At 50.1% G+C, this 15,647-nt stretch overlaps 1 protein-coding gene across 2 annotated transcripts in view; it reads left to right on the top strand.

Moving 5' to 3' along the window:
• TNRC6C (trinucleotide repeat containing adaptor 6C) overlaps positions 1 to 15,647 on the top strand; it is a 99,876-nt gene that overhangs the window by 22,088 nt on the left and 62,141 nt on the right. The window lies entirely within an intron of this gene.

Here is a 15,647-nt window from a genome sequence, read left to right as displayed (position 1 = left end):
TTTGAAACAAATCTTTTTAGACCACTTTGCCATGTCCCTTCAAATAGTCCCGACTCTTACCTGCTAAATTCCCGGGAGAGGGGATGTAGGTCAGTGATTGTCAGCAAAAAGCAAGGAGGAAAAGAAATGATCAAATATAGTCATTGGCCAGGAATATGGTCCCGTCTGCTTCGCCGCAAGCAATTATATAATCGAGCACCGTTCCTTTCTACGCTGAAGGGTGGTCCTCTGGACAGTCTTAACACACACAGGGAGCGTGTGGCTGTCCTTAAACAGCTTGGTGTATCAGCTGAAGATGCTTAGTTTGAGAACCTGGACAAGAAGTGTAACTAACACCTGCTCTCTTCAGGGCTTGTCCTGCTGTCACGGGATTCGTTGGAAGTATTGCGTCCGGGTACTCTTCAAGTGCCGTTGGTGCAAAAGCTGCCGCTGGTATCTCCTTGGCTTACTTGCCTCTGCAAATACCCTTCTCCAGAAAGCTATTTCCAGTTTATTATGCTTTAGAAAAAAAGAGAAGACTCAATAAATCCGCATTTTCTGTAAAACCGCTCAGAACATGGAATCAGTCTGTACTCTGTCAGTAAGCTAAGAAATGGCAGCTTTATGGCTCCTGAGCAGAGGTCTTCCTTTTACACCGAGCGCATCTCTTTCCCGCCAGTTGCTGGTCCTATAGCCAGACGATCCTTTCTGACTGGTTCGGGTCCCCTCAAAACCTGTCCTGCTCCCCCAGCTCCTGCTGCACAGGGTCTGGCTTTCCCGGGCTGCCACAGCCCTTCCCGTCTTGTCCAGTCCGCGCTGCCCGTCCTAGTCCGCGTGGCCGCTTCCCACCCTAACCAGCTCTGCGTCCGCCAGAGCGCCTCTCGTCCCTTCCCTCCTTCCTGCCTGCCTGCCCAGGCCGCTGCCGCCCCGCCCCCACGAAGCCCCTTCCCTCCCCCCACTCTCTCTGTTCCTCGTCTGCACGCACAGCCTCCCCTTCTGGCACACGGTGCAGCCCACATTGTTTGCTGGCTAATTGTAAGAGTCTCACCTCTCTATCAAATTGAAAGTACCCTCTAAAGAAACTTCTTGAACATGTGGGTGGCTCAGTCGGTAAAGTGTCCGACTTCAGCTCAAGTCATGATCCCACGGTTCATGAGTTTGAGCCCCACATTGGGCTCTGCACTGACAGCACAGAGCCCGCTTGGGATTCTCTCTCTCTCTCTCTCTCTCTCTCTCTCTCTCTCTCTCTCTCTCTCAAAATATATAAACTTAAAAAAATTTTTCTTTTTAAACGAAAGCTTCTCACTTTCCTTTGGATGGAAAGAGCTCTGCACCAGGGGGAAGGCCTGGCAGCTGGCATGGGTCACACCCCCAGCTAGGACTTCATTCCCCCCTAAAATCAGAAGTCTGAGACTCTCGGGACCTCTAGTTGCTAAGGTCCCTTCCCTTTAATCTCTGACTCAAACACTGGCTCCAGAGCGCTTGCTTGATTTTGTCAGCAGAGGCACCGCGGGCACCGTGCCCCGTGTTGCTCAGGCACCAGCGCAGGGATTGGCCAGGAAGCAGCAGCAGCACGGTCAGGACACAGGCTTGCAGGCCCCGGGCCTGATGACGTTTCCAGACCTGTGACCTCCTGTGTGCCCTCGACCAAGCCGCTTTCACTGCCTGTTCGAGCCCTCACCTGTGACATGGGGGGAGCCCTACTTCACAGGACTCTGAGGGTGAGATATTTGCTTCACGTGCGGCACAGGGCCTTGTGTACAGTAAGTGCTCCATAAGTGCAGCAAATATGTGCCCATCTTTGAAACTCTGTGATGGGGCAGCAGTCGTTTTTTAAACTCGCAAAATCTTTAAATGAGTAAGTTCTGCAACAGCACAAGAAAGCTCTCTCGTCCCTCTGTGACCTGCGTACATTTTGAAATTTTAGCCGACCTTCCTAGAGATGAAGCGTTCTGTAAACTTTTCTTTTCCGTCGTGCGTATTATGCACTGCATTCATATCCAGGTGAAATCCAGAAGAGTGGCCACGTTTTCTTGGTGCATTTGAAACTTTCCTAGATACTGCTTCAAGTAAAAGTTCGTGTAACTTCTATTTTAAGTAACACGTAGATCGTCGTCGTGTTTCGTTCTGGGTAAGCAGGTTTCCACTCCGCAGCCACACCTGCGTGAAAATGAAAAACGCGGTTTCACTTGTTATTCCATTCCTCCAACTATAAGTTAAGTTAAAACATAAAGAAGGTTCGGTCAGGGAACTAAGATTGAATTACCCAAGCAGGGAGGGGGTACGTGACTTATCCTTCAGATTTTAAGAGCAGACCGTTTCTCATGAAAAGAAAAGTGGAAAGGGGTTATTTCAGCCCAGCACGTTAATTTTCAGCCCAGCACAAAAATTAATACACACATACCAGGTGTATCAGTATGTGGACCCTTCTTCCCCCAAAAGGTTTCGTGTGGGGGCACCCGGGTGACTCAGCCGGTTAAGCGTCCAACTCTTGATCTCGGCTCAGGATATGATCTCATGGTCGTGGGATCGAGCCCCGTGTCGGGCTCTGTGTTGATAGTGCAGAGCATGCTTAGGATTCTCTCTCCCTCTCTCTTACCTGTCCCCTGCTGGCGTGCGTGCATGTGCACACACGATCCCTCTCTCTCTCCCCCTCTCAAAATAGATAAAAAAGAAAAAAAAAGGTTTAGTGTGATTGGCAAAGATTAGAGAAGGTTATATATCCCTGGAAGGAATTGGTGGACTTTGAATCACCTTTATCATAGCTCTTAGGTTTAAACAGTCACACGGTGCAAACCTGCCAGAATTCATGAGCATCCTGGTTGCCTCCCATCTGAGTGCTGCCTCCTCCATGGGGAGGGGACTGTTGCAGTCCTCGCTGGAGTAAGGGACAGTGATCGCATCCATCCGGTACACAGAAAGCATTTACAGATACCAGTGAGTGGTGGAGGTGGAGACATGGGAGCGTTTTTGAAGAGTTGAAAGCCGAAGTCACACTTGCTTTAGCCCAGCAAGCGTAGATACATTTTCTCTACTGGTGTAGAAGGCGCTGGTAGCATATGGAGAGAGACCCAGCCTGACAGTGATTTTTTAATTCATTCGTGTCCTTTATGTTGCACATGCTTCTGAAGAGGATATGTCAGTAGATGAGTCCAGCTCTTAAGTTTCATTATGATTCACCTTGTAATTTACATTAATCTGTCACACTTGTTCATATGGAAAAATCGCAATGCCAGTTTTTGCCGTATTTTGACAAACTGATACACTGGCTTCATCCTTTTTCACTCTTTTGTTCCTCCATCCGAATGTTTAGGCAGCAGTCCCACACGGCCGTTTGTATGCCTCTGACAAGGGAGAAGAAGCTGACCTTCCAGAGTTTCTTCTAGCGTTAAGTCATCGAGCAAAACACGTATTGAATGCCTACTAAGTATAGGGAGGCCCAGGTGGGGTGGGGTGCGCAGTCGGAGATAACGGCGGAGTGTCACATGCGCAATAACCCAGACTGAGGATGGGCGCCCGCCAAGGAAGGCTTTCTGATGGAGGCGACACAAGCTGAGTTTTGGATTCGTCGGGAAGGCGATAGAGCAGCCTGCGTGCGGGGAGGGCCTCGTTGGGTAATGAAGGTGGTTCCGCGTGGGGGGGTGGGGAGCAGCGTTCCGGGGTCAGCAAGAGGAGACAGGGCTGGAAAGGTGACTGCCAGGGAGTATAGCAATAAACTAGCAAACTTACTGTGATGACCCAGTCCCATCAAATCCACATTCAGAGCTATCCCAGCACGTTACTTTTCGAACTTGGTAGACTAATTCGGAAGTTCATCTAGGAGAGTAAACGTACATAAATAGAAAAGCCAAGAAATTCTTTTTTTTTTTTAATGTTTTCATTTCTTTTCGAGAGAGAGAGAGAAGAGAGGGGTAGACAGAGAGAGAGAGAGAGAGAGAGAGAGAGGATCTGAAGCAGGCTCTGTGCTGACAGCAGAGAGCCCGATGCAGGGCTCAAACTCACAAACCATGAGTTCATGACCTGAGCCCAAGTCAGACGCTTAACCGACTGAGCCAACCAGGTGCCCCCAAGAACATTTTTTAAAAGAATAATGAGCCACCCAGTAGAGCTAATGATGCCCTAGTAATTGATTACAACTGTGTGTGACCGGGGCAAGACAAAACAAACGAACAGAAGCGATGCAGTGGAGAGACTGCGGACAGACACGTGCATGCGTGGAGACCGAGGTGAGCATGACGTGGCCTTACAGACTCCTGGGAGACGGTGGCCCCGGTCAACGGAGCGCTAGAAAGCCACACGCAAAACGCACGGGAGAACTATCAGAGGCGACACAGGAGAATATTTCCACATCGTGGCCTGAAGGTTTCTCTCAAGCAAGAAGCCGTGCAAAGAAAGACCGACAAAGTTGTGTATAAAAAAGTTACAGATTTTTGTACGAACCCGTAAATAAAACCTGAGAGGAAATACCAAGCATTCCCATAAATCAACGAGGAAAAAAACCAGTTCGGTAGGAGAGTGGGCAGAGATTGTTGGCAGAGATCATAAAGCTACTACAAGTGAGTCCTAAGCATTGAGAGATAATGTTACGTGTGGCTACGGGAAACATAAATGAAGATGAAAACAACAGGGCTACATCGTTCTTCACGTACCAAGTTGCCAGAACTTGAAAATCTATTGTAGTCACTGTGGCACCGGTGATTGAGGGAGCGCTCACTGTTTGCCGGATCCAAGTGCTTTACACGTATTAACTTGTTTATTAGTCTTCGCAGCGAGACTCCGGAACCACCACACCCGGCAGGTGGAAGTGTGGGAAGGGGCAGTGGGCAACTGGCTGCAGGTAGGGATGTGAACTGGTGCGGCCTCTGGGGAGGGCAGCTGGGGAGAACTGATAAACACGCTAGGTGGTCCTGTCCCCTGACCCAGCGGTTCTAACTAGGAATACATCTGTTCGCCCGCCCCGTCTCTGTTGGCTCGGCGCTCATCGGCTGCCCAGTGGCCCCATGTGGTGGTCGGTGAGCGGCAGTCAAGAGGCAGTACGGACAAAGACCCCTTGGAGCAGTTACACGTGTAGGGGACATTATGAACCTTCCAGAGGCAGACGCCGTGCTTTGCCATGTGGAGATAAAGAATGACCTGTGTTCGAGAACCAGCCGAGCTTTTGCTGGGTCTCCCTCCAGTCCTCCGTCGTGGGCGGTTTCCACAGAGAGATACAAGTTGCCGGGCTGGAGAGGGGCTCCTGCAAAACGAGACGAGACGGAGAAGCCAGGGTTCCCCAGCCTTGGTTCCGGGTTCCCTAGTTAAACAGCATTTGTCCTGAAATAAAACATTGGCCTTCTAAAAAAATAATGGGGGGGGGAATGGATTTTTTAATTCATGTATTAATTTGGAGGGGAGCTCATTTAGCCAATTGGCAAAAGTTGTAACTGGTAAGATGAGTGGTAGTAGATAAATGCAGTGATTCACACCATCCAGGTTCCAGAAAGATGTCATTTTGTCATGTGGTTTTCTAGGCAGACTATGTTTTTGCAGTCTGCCACATAACTGTAGCTCGAGACACTTGAGAGCTTGGAAAAAAAGTCTTTTTCATTGTGCTAAAGGCAGAACAATGTATTGTTTTGGTGGCTGCTTTGTACATTTATAAACAGAGGCTTTGATTAATATGCAGTAGGGTAGTGTTTGCTACTTAGATCTTTTTTAGATAGAGGCAGGAAAGTAATTAAGAAGCTGGACCCTTGCCAGTTTACATATGGGACTCGTTTAGAATATTATCGCCAGTGTTGGTATGCCAAATGTTTCAGGGTTGTTTAGAGAAAGCGGGAAGGAGGAAGGAACGGAAAACAAAGGCACTATGAAAGAACAGCGTTTATTTGCACGCAGCCAGTAGGCGCTAGGCCTTATTCTTCTGGCTGCCTTTCAAAACAACAGAAGAGGGGCCCCGGTGGTGCGCCCCGTAGCCCGTAGCCGGTCCTCAAGTGCAAACGTTGGGTGACAATCGAAAGAATTTAAAGAGGAAGGAAGATCGGTTTAGTGTCAGCTGCAATTAGATAATCAGAGCTTTCAAATCCCTCGGTGGGTGCCTCCCCCCTCGTGGCAGGGGATGAATCGGGTACCTCCCGGCGCGGAAAGGGCATCGCCGGCCCCCGGCCCCGCGGGCGCCCGCAGGTTGCCCGGCCGCAGGCCTGCGCGGGAGGGTCCCGGCGGCGCGCGGCCGACATGGTGGAGCCGCGCGCCCCCGCCGGCTCGCGAGGCAGCGTCTCCGGGCCCGGGCGGGCCGCGCCTGCAGGTACCCCACCCCCGGCGGCGCTCGGCGCGAGCGAGCGGGGAGAGCGGGGAGGCGGAGGCGAGCGGGGCGGCTCTGCGCCCGGGGCCCCGAGTGGATAAAATGGCGTCGTGGCCACCCGCTGCGCCACCTCGGCCGTGGCCGTGCTGCGGGGGCGGGGGCGGGGGCGGAGGGCTCCCGCGGCTCTCTCCCCAGCGCTGCCGGCTCCCTCCCCCGAGCTGCTGAGCGCCCAGCGGCCTGCCCTGGGTCCTGCTGCGCCATAGGTCCCTAACCTGCCCCCAAGCCATTTCTTTGCAGAAAGCACAGGCCCAAAAGCTGAGTGTTGTGGACACTTGGACTGTTGTTCTCAGTAAACCTTTTACTCTGTTCTGCATTTCATAATTCCTTGTATTTGTGGAAATTGACAGATGAAGTGTTCAGAGTTGTGCCCCGAGATGGAATTGTCGATTCAGAGCGCTTTCTCCACGACATCCTGGCGCACGGGAAAGGCGGTGGGAGGGGAGGCGGCTCTGGTTGTCAAAAGCTGAGCGCGGTTGTTCCGTTCATCCCGCTCCTGGAAGGACGAGTGGCAGGCGCCGTGTGTTATCAGTCAGCATTAGGAAACATTTTCAGCTATGGAGAGCGTTCGGAATTCCTTTCTATAATGTATCGTTTGCTGTTTGATCGTTTCAGTCCCGGGGACTTTGGGGGTGAAGAACGAGCAGCGGGCTGTTTGTCGGTGGCTCAGTGCTAGTGCTGATTAAGCGTTCTGCACGTTGCTGGGTGAACCGTGTGGGCGCTTCCCTATCTGATGAATTTGATCCCTCATTAGGATGTTGCTTACTCCAGCTGCTGGAAGTTCTGAGTTAAATTCTTGAAGATCTTATGTGTGTATGGTAACATTTTGGAATTTAAAAAAAAAAAAGGAGGCTTTTCTCTTTAAATCATGCTATTGTGTAACCCGTTTTAATTTAATCACTTAAGGCAGTTATGTTACTTAGATATTTATAGAGACACCTATTTTTAGAATGTTAACGGCAGAAGAAAAGAGATTTTAACGTGATAGACAAACTTCATTCGATTTTTCTTTTTACAGCCCTTTTGGGGGAACTAGTTTGATAGAATGGTAGAGTGAGAGGGGCACTACATGCAGGGTTCAGTTCAGCCCTTACTGCTTGTTAGCCGAAACAGCTTTTCCAAGTGTGAGCTCTCTGAAACAGAGGTTTCCCCGTCTCTGAGCCGGACATTATTTGTTAAGGTTCAGTTAATTCAGTGTGTGTGGAGATGCTTGCAATTTCAAAGTGCTATGTGCTGTCTTATGGCTGTGACAACTCTGTACTCTCTCTCAGACTTATGATCGCAGGCACGTTAGCCTTCCAGAGCCCCTGGGCGACGCAGGAGAGTCTAGAATACCTGTAAGAGAATACAGTCTCGCTTCGCTTCACAGCTCTCATTCATTTCAAAATCCCGCTCCTAGGAAGTCAGTCGCTTCACAAATTCTTCTTTGCATAATTCTCTCTGTGAACTTTGGTTTATGAGAAGCGTGTTATTCAAATATTGTTGAAGTCAGAAAGTTTTCTTAGGAAGAATGGTGTGCCTTCAACATAAAGAGAGTGACGGCCTTTTTACATTTTCATTTTTGGAATAAATTATCAGAATATGTCGTGGGGGCACCTGGGTGGCTCAGTCGGTTGAGCGGTGGACTCTTGATTTCGGCTCAGGTCATGATCCCAGGGTTGTGGGATGGGGCCGCACGTAGGGCTCCGTGCTGAGCATGGAACCAGCTTAAGATTCTCTCTCTCCCTCCTCCTCTAACCCCACCCCCCGCTTGTGCACACACTTTCTCTTTCTCTGTCTCTCTCTAAAAAACTGAAAGAGAAAAAGAGTGCGTGGCAGCAGTGCTGGAGGTGGCAGGCTAGTGATAAAGACCGTGGCCGTGGTGACGGCAGGAGGACAGGGAGGGGAGACACAGTTAGGGATCCCTGGGACAGAGCTGCTCAAACTGTGCTCCTCAGAGGCCCACAGATTTCAGAGGCATCCGCGTGGGGAAGGGACAGCGGCGAGTGAGTCTGGCCTGATTTTCCAAAGTGGCTCAGGGCGTCGCACCTCGTGTGTTGGCGATGTCAGCTCTCCTGCTTGTGTCTGGGTGCTTGTGCTGTCTTTAGCGCTGCGCTAAGAAGGCTGCGGTGAGTGGTGTTTTCAAAACAAGTCTTTAGTTGAAAACCGTAACCGTGGTGTTAAAATCGTAACTTTTTGCTTTTTAGTTTTTGAGACCTTTCGGGCTTCTGAACACGTTTTTATGTTCGAACTGTTGGTGTTTTTTAACATTGAAGCAATAGGACATGATTCTCCTCGTAAAATTTCTTGAGCAGGGGGGAAAAAATGAGGAAACAGGATACAAGTGGAATAAGGAAAATAAGGGAAAAGTAGCGAAGGAATGGAGCCTGTGTGTCCTGTGCCTGCCTCTGTCACGGCACAAGGTCCTCTTCTTGAAGACACCGGATCCGTTCACCTGAGGAGTCCCTGTAAGCCCATCAGGTGGGCCTGGGAAGCAGGTGTGCTCAGCTAGACGTGTCTGTCTAAGGGAGCAGTGGCTGAGGACACTGTGATGGGGGTTGCATGCGGACAGGTGTGATACGGGGCCCTGCCCTATACAGAGAGACGTTTGAAAGAACGCTCCCGGGATGGGGCGCCTGGGTGGCTCAGCCGGTTAAGCGTCCGACTTTGGCTCGGGTCACGATCTCGCAGTTCGTGGGTTCGAGCCCCGCGTCGGGCTCTGTGCTGACCACTGGGAGCCTGGAGCCTGCTGCAGATTCTGCGTCTCCCTCCCTCTCTGCTCCTCCCCTGCTCACACTGTGTCTTTCTGTCTCTCTCAAAAACAAATAAACGTTAAAAAAAATCTTTCAGGGGCACCTGGGTGGCTCAGTCTGTTAACCTTCGGACTTGGGCTCAGGTCATGATCTCATGGTTCGTGAGTTCAAGCCCCGTGTTGGGCCTGTGCTGACGGCTCGGAGCCTGGAGCCTGCTTCGGATTCTGTGTCTCCCTCTCTCTCTGCCCCTCCCCAGCTCTTGCTCTCTCTCTCTCATAAATAAATAAACATCAAAAAAAATTTTTTTTAATCTTTTAATAAATAAGAACACTCCTAGGGCACTGGGAATGTACCAGAACTGGGAGCATCAAGGAATAGGGCCAAAAAATCAGAAGCGTAGCCCTACAGCATAGAGGGATTGCTACTACTCATCCTTAACTTCTTGGTTTTTATGTGTTTAATGTAAATCACGCCCACAAAAGTACTTTTCTTAGATAAATACTTATATTAGTTTGGAGATCTGAAAGTTTAATTACAATGAAAAACATCATAATAATTGTCCCTTTCATTTTGTTCCTTATCCATCGTTTTCATTACAACTAAAGACGTTTAAATAGAAACTATTTGTAGCAGCCTACGTAGTGAGTAATAACACCATTGATAACGAGTAGCACGTTAACTTGTTAGCCTCCTCTTCGGCCCCTCCAAAGAGCTGTGTGTGTAAAGACCGCCGGTCTTTGCAGTGTTGGGGACAAAGGCCCTCTCTGCGAGTGGATGCAGGCTTTTCGGGCAGCTCTGGGGACCGAGCAGGCCCTCTCCTTTGTCCTCTCCGTGCGGGAGTGCAGGGCGTGCGCCGTTCTCTGGAACACTCTTCAGAGTCGCTTCTGAGACATTTCATCTGCTTTCATCTCTCCCTTCCTCGTGCTCTTCTCCCCCGGCCTTCTCACTCTTTTCTGCCCCTTCCCGCTGTTCATGCCTGGTTCTGGAACGTTCAGCTCACCTCTGAGTCGCGAGCACTTGTCTCCTGGCGTGTGCCACCTGCGGACGTGTTCTCGCTGTTGAGGAAGAGGATACTGCTCAGGGACGGCGCCTGTTAGATGCGGCTCCCACTCACCTGGGCTGTTGAGGAGGCTGACGGGCATGGAGAGGAGACAGGAGTGGCACTGGTGGCCTTTTAAAGAGCTAGATAAAGCACCGGCAGCGTTGCCCCCGTCCATGCGGAGACAGAGGGGACAGGGACACGCCCTGTGCTGATGAGCTGAACCACGCACATCTGAGCTCCTGGCTGATTTCTCCCCGGACTTTGGGGCGGATCTGCCTGGATGTCTCCGAGCACCCCAGACTCCCTGCTGAGTCTGCACCGTCATCTCCCTTCCTCCTCCCCCTTCTCAGAACTGCTCTTACTCCAGTGCTCCCGAGCTCAGCGCCCAAACCCCAGATCTGGGCTTCACTCTTGAGTCCTCCTGTCCCGCTCCCCACATGTCCAGTCTTTCTGTAGGTCCTGTTAACTCTGCCAGCTAAATATCACTCCCTGTCCCCATCTCCCACGGCAAGGCCCTCAGGTTAGATTATCGTTACTGTCTTAGCCTCAGCTACGGCCACCAAAGTGGAGGATGGAGAAAAATTAGCATTTGGTTTTATTTTTTAGCATAGAAGGTAAGGAAGAAATCCCAGTGTTCTAGTTCTAATATTTGCTCTACAGCCTGACGCGTGTGTCCTCTACCGACGATCCAGGCCTGGGTCCCAGGTCTCACACGTGTGATGGGTGTGAGCGGGGTGGGGCCTCACCTGCCGGAAGGGGCCGTCTCAGGGCCGCGGTCGTTCCTTCTTGCACTCCGGGTTTTGAGCCAGGTCAGCTCGTGTGGGCTCGGTGAGGTTTCCATAGACCTGACGGCCCCAAACAGGGCCGTCTCAGCAGTGCTGCTGCCTCGGGAAACGGGGCTCAGGGCACCACCTTTGGTGCCGAACAGACTCCCGGCCCTCTCCTGGCAGAGTGGCTGCCATTCTGAAACTCACATGTCTTTGACAAGAGGCTGCGCGTTCCCAACTTGCTGATGTGCAGCAAACGAGAACTCTGGTTTATTTTTGATATAAAAAGTACAGGAGGAACGCGTTACTCATCTTTGCTCTGTGGGTTAACGTTGGGCTTTCTGTTGGCCATCCTGCGTGGGTCTCGCTTCCCACATGTGCTCATTTATTTGTTTTGTTGGAGCGGCATTCGGAAGTAAACTGCAGGCATCACGGCCCTTCGATGGCTGCTGTGTACAGAGATGCTCTCTTCTACAGCCACAGTGTAATGATAGATTTAGGACCTTTAACTTTGGCATAATCCCATTAGCTAGTGTACCTGGATTTAATACACTTGAATTTCACCAGTTGTCCCAATAATGCCCTTTATAGCAGTTGAACTCTGTGTATTTTTTTAAGTTTTATTTTATTCCTTTCGTAATCTCTGTGCCCAGTGTGGGGCTCGAACTCACAACCCCAGGATGAAGAATCTCACGATCCACCAGCTGAGCCGGCCACGCAGCCCTGTCTGTGTCTGTTGATGCCACTTCCTTGAATGGAAAGTAAAATCAGAGGATTCTCTACTTCAGAATTGTTTCTGATAGTAAAACGATAGCTCGGTGTGATGTTTGGTCCCGGCTTTTTTTTCTTTTTTTTCTTTTTTTTCTTTTTTTTTTTTTTTTTAATGAGAAAGTGAGAGACCATGCAAGCTGGGAGAGGGGCGGAGGGAGGGAGGGAGAAAGAGACAGAGAGAGACAGAGACAGAGAAAGAGAAAGAAAAAGAAAAAGAGAATCTCAAGCAGGTTCCATGCTCTTCGTGGAAGTTGGACACTCAGGGCACCTGGGTGCCTCGGCCGGTTACGCGTCCAACTCTTGATTTTGGCGCAGGTCATGATCTTGCAGTTCATGAGACCGAGGTCCATCCACATCAGGCTCTGCACTGACCGTGTGGAGTCTGCTTGGGACTCTCCCACCACCACCTCCCCCCTGAAAATAAATAAACAAGCTTTTTCCAAGAAAGTTAAAAAAAAAAAAGAGTCGGATGCTCAACCAACTGAGCCACCCAGAGACCCCTTTAGTTTTTTTATGTATTTATTTCTTCATTCGTAATTTTCAGAGAAATACCTAGAACCTGCCCTTGGAAACACAAGAATACCTTCTGTTTACTTTTTAGGTACTTTTTATGTACTTTCGGTCTCCACGTACTGCCACTGAATTAATTTTTGGAGACCTAGTTTATTCTGATGTTGTTGAAGGACCAAGAAGTAAGAAACGGAAGAGCCCCTGAACCAGAAGAAAGGAGGAGGAGGGAGGAGCAGTGTGCCCAGTGATGGCAGGCCAGACGTGAAATGTCAGCAGCTGCAGCTGAAACCGACATGGGGACGGGAGGTGTGCCAGGCCACAAGGTGCCCCCGAGCCCGCAGCTTGTCTGGGACCCAGGGGGACCCGGGGGGAGACCGTACAGGCGGCGGGGCGGTGGGGGAGGGCATACACGGCCCAGCAGTTTGCTTTGTTTTAAGTAGAACGGTGTTGCCCCAGACTTCTTCACTCCAGGACCCACCTTTGAAGGAAACGTGTCCGTTGTAGATGTCTACATTTGATCTTAGCCAAAAGGCCGAGAGGTGATCGATCGTTGTAGATTCCTAATGTCAGTTACAACTTTTTGTAAATGTAAACTTTTTCACTGCTAATTGTAATCGTGTCAGATGCTCTGCCGAACACGGGAGGAAAAAACTGGGCCGTCCTTGCCTTGTCAGAATCTACAGCCTAGAGGGAGAGACAGACTGTCACACGGATGGATAACGCACACCAAGATGTACGCTCCATGAGAGAAGGAGCTTGTCTGTCTGGTTCAGCACTGTGTCCCCAGCATGATGCCTGCACGTAGGAGGCGCTCCGAGATAGTTCTCATCTAAATCAGGGCTTGGCAAGCGCGGCCCGCAAGCCAAATCTAGCCTGCCACCTGCTTTTGTAAATAAAGTTTTGTTGGGACACGGCCATACTCCTTCATTTACGTATTATCCACGGCGGCTTTTGCACCACGGTGACAGAGCGGAGTGGTTGTTTCAGAGGCCATATGGCCCACAGGGCCTAAAATATTTACTCTTTGGCCCTTCACAGAAAATGTTTGCCAGGCCCTGGTCTAAACGAATGAAAAGGAAAGCAGACTGTCAAGTTTAATGTGTCCGAGGGCCCCAGCGGCGAGGGAAGAACGCTTCTCGGCTGAGATGTCTGCGGAGCTGAGATGGGCGAGAAGAGGAGGCCTGGAGTCCGGGTCGGGGGCAGCCGCTAGCGAGGCCCTGCCCGTGGGGAGCAGAGCGCGGGTGGAGTCTGGTGGACCTGGCTTGAGCACAGAGGAGGGGAAGGGACGGTGTGAGATGGAGTCCCGAGAGACAGCCAAGCCCGGTGGGTGACCCGCAGACCTGGGTCTTTACGTTAGGAGCCCTTTGAAGTGTTGCAGCGCGCAGTCGCGATGTGCTGGGTGTCCGTCTGGAAAGAACACGTGGTGTGGGGCTCCCTGCAGAGGAGCAGGGTGGCTTCGGGGGGCGGGGGGGCTCCTGGGGCGCTGTGACCCTAACCCAGTCGAGAAGTGGGGAGCTCGGCCAGGGGACGTTCGCAGGGAGGTTTTGTTTCTCTCTCTCTTTTGTTTAAGTTTTAATTTATTTATTAATTTTACGTAATCTCTGTACCCAACGTGGGGCTCAAACTCACCACCCTGAGATCATTTTTAAGTGGAAGTTTCTAGAGATACTCACATCTAAACTCACAGGCATGACTTGATTGACTTGATCCTGCCCATCTGCTGTCTCAGATGTCGGGCATGTCCGTAGAAGTGACTTTCCTTCCTGCCAGGACTGCCCTGCTCTGCTTTTCTGGAGCTCTTTGCCTCAGACCCTGGGAAGGAACGAACGTCAGCGGGGGCCTTATTGTCACGGCGGTCATCTCTTCCCAAGATGGCCGTACTGACAGAGACAGCCGGCTGTCCCCGCGCCTCTGATACCCCGGCTGCACCTCGGTGCAGTTATCAGCCTTTTTTAGCCTAATGACTGGGGGTACTTCAAACTTTGAGATGTTTTCATTTTTGTTAATGAAAAGAATTATTTTTCTCACATGGTCATCTCCTTGAATCCAGCGTTAGCCTTTGGTCCTTGGCCCTTTGTTGGTGTTGGAAAGCTCTAAAGACAAAGAACTATCTGTGAAAGTACAGAATTTAAGTATTTGTCAGCCCTGGCCTCTTCCTGCCTCATAGAGAAGTTTATAAATTGCTTTTTCTTACAGAGTGTTAGCAAATGGAAAGATCTGCATTTGTTTATTTTTCTCATAAGTGGTAATGGTGCCCCTATATTTTATCATCTCATAATGTCTCAAATGTTCTGGCTCATTTTTGTATTCATATTTATTATTTACAGTTTCATATTTTGATTATAAATATTTATAGAAAATTCCAAAACAAAATCATCTGAGTAACAGGATGGCATATGTTGGAATTGTTCTACGGTATTTATTGAAAATGCACTGGGTTTTGTGGTGTTTTCTTGCCAGACCGTGTAGCGTTTTGTCTTTGACTGTGTTTATTTTAAACAGAATAAGTAGGTTCGACTCTAAAAATATCCATTAGGATGGCTGTTTTTCCAACAGAAGGTAACAAGTGTTGTCAAGGATGTGGAGCAAATGGAACCCTGTGTCTTGCTGTTAGAAATGCTTAAAATGGTGCAGCCACTATGGGACACAGTGTGGCATTGCCTCAAGAAATTAAACATGGATTTACCCTGTGACCCCGCTGTCCCACTTCTGCGTGTGTACCCAAAAGAATTGAAAAGAGGGACTGGAACAGGTATTTGTCCACTCGTATTTATAGCAGCATTTTTCACCGTAGCCAAAAGGTAGAAACAACCCAGATCGTCCCTGGACGGATGAGTCGGTAAACACGATATGGCGTATGCACACAGTGGAGTGTGGGTCAGCCTTAAAGAGGAAGGAAATTCTCGGGGCACCTGGGGGGCTCAGTCGGTTAAGCGTCCGACTTCGGCTCACGTCATGATCTCATGGTTCGTGAGTTCAAGCCCTGCATCAGGCTCTGTGCTGACAGCTCGGAGCCTGGAGCCTGCCTCCCTCTTTCTCTCTGCCCCTCCCCCGCTCACATTCTGTCTCTCTCTGTCTCTCTCAAAAATAAACGTTAAAGGAAAAAGGAAGGACATTGGGACACCTGCTACAACACAAATGAACCCGGAAAACATTATGCTGACCGAAATCAGCCAGACCAAAAGGACAGAGATTGCACGAATTCCATTTATAGGAAGTTTGTGGGATAGAGTCCCAGAGTGTGAAAGTCGAGTGGTGGTGACCAGAGCCTGGGGGTTGGGGGGTGGGGCAGAAGGAGGAGCTGGTGTGGAACAGGTATACACTCCAGTGTGCTGATGCTTGTGTGGTGTGAATGTGCTTCAAGCCACCGCACTGTATACTCGAAAAGGGCGGAGATGGGAAATGTCTGTTTCACCACAAAAAATCTTTGCTTAAGATTGAATATGCCACACACGTCGCTTGCAACTTTGTGTGTGTGTGTGTGTGTGTGTGTGTGTGTGTGTGTGTAG

The sequence above is a fragment of the Lynx rufus genome, unplaced genomic scaffold (genome assembly GCF_022079265.1).
Source record: "Lynx rufus isolate CCGP_SWC_20201006 ecotype Redwood Valley unplaced genomic scaffold, mLynRuf1.p SCAF_18, whole genome shotgun sequence".
NCBI lineage: Eukaryota > Metazoa > Chordata > Mammalia > Carnivora > Felidae > Lynx > Lynx rufus.
The sequence above is the reverse complement of the archived record's forward strand: the minus strand, read 5'-3'. Positions and strand labels throughout refer to the sequence as shown.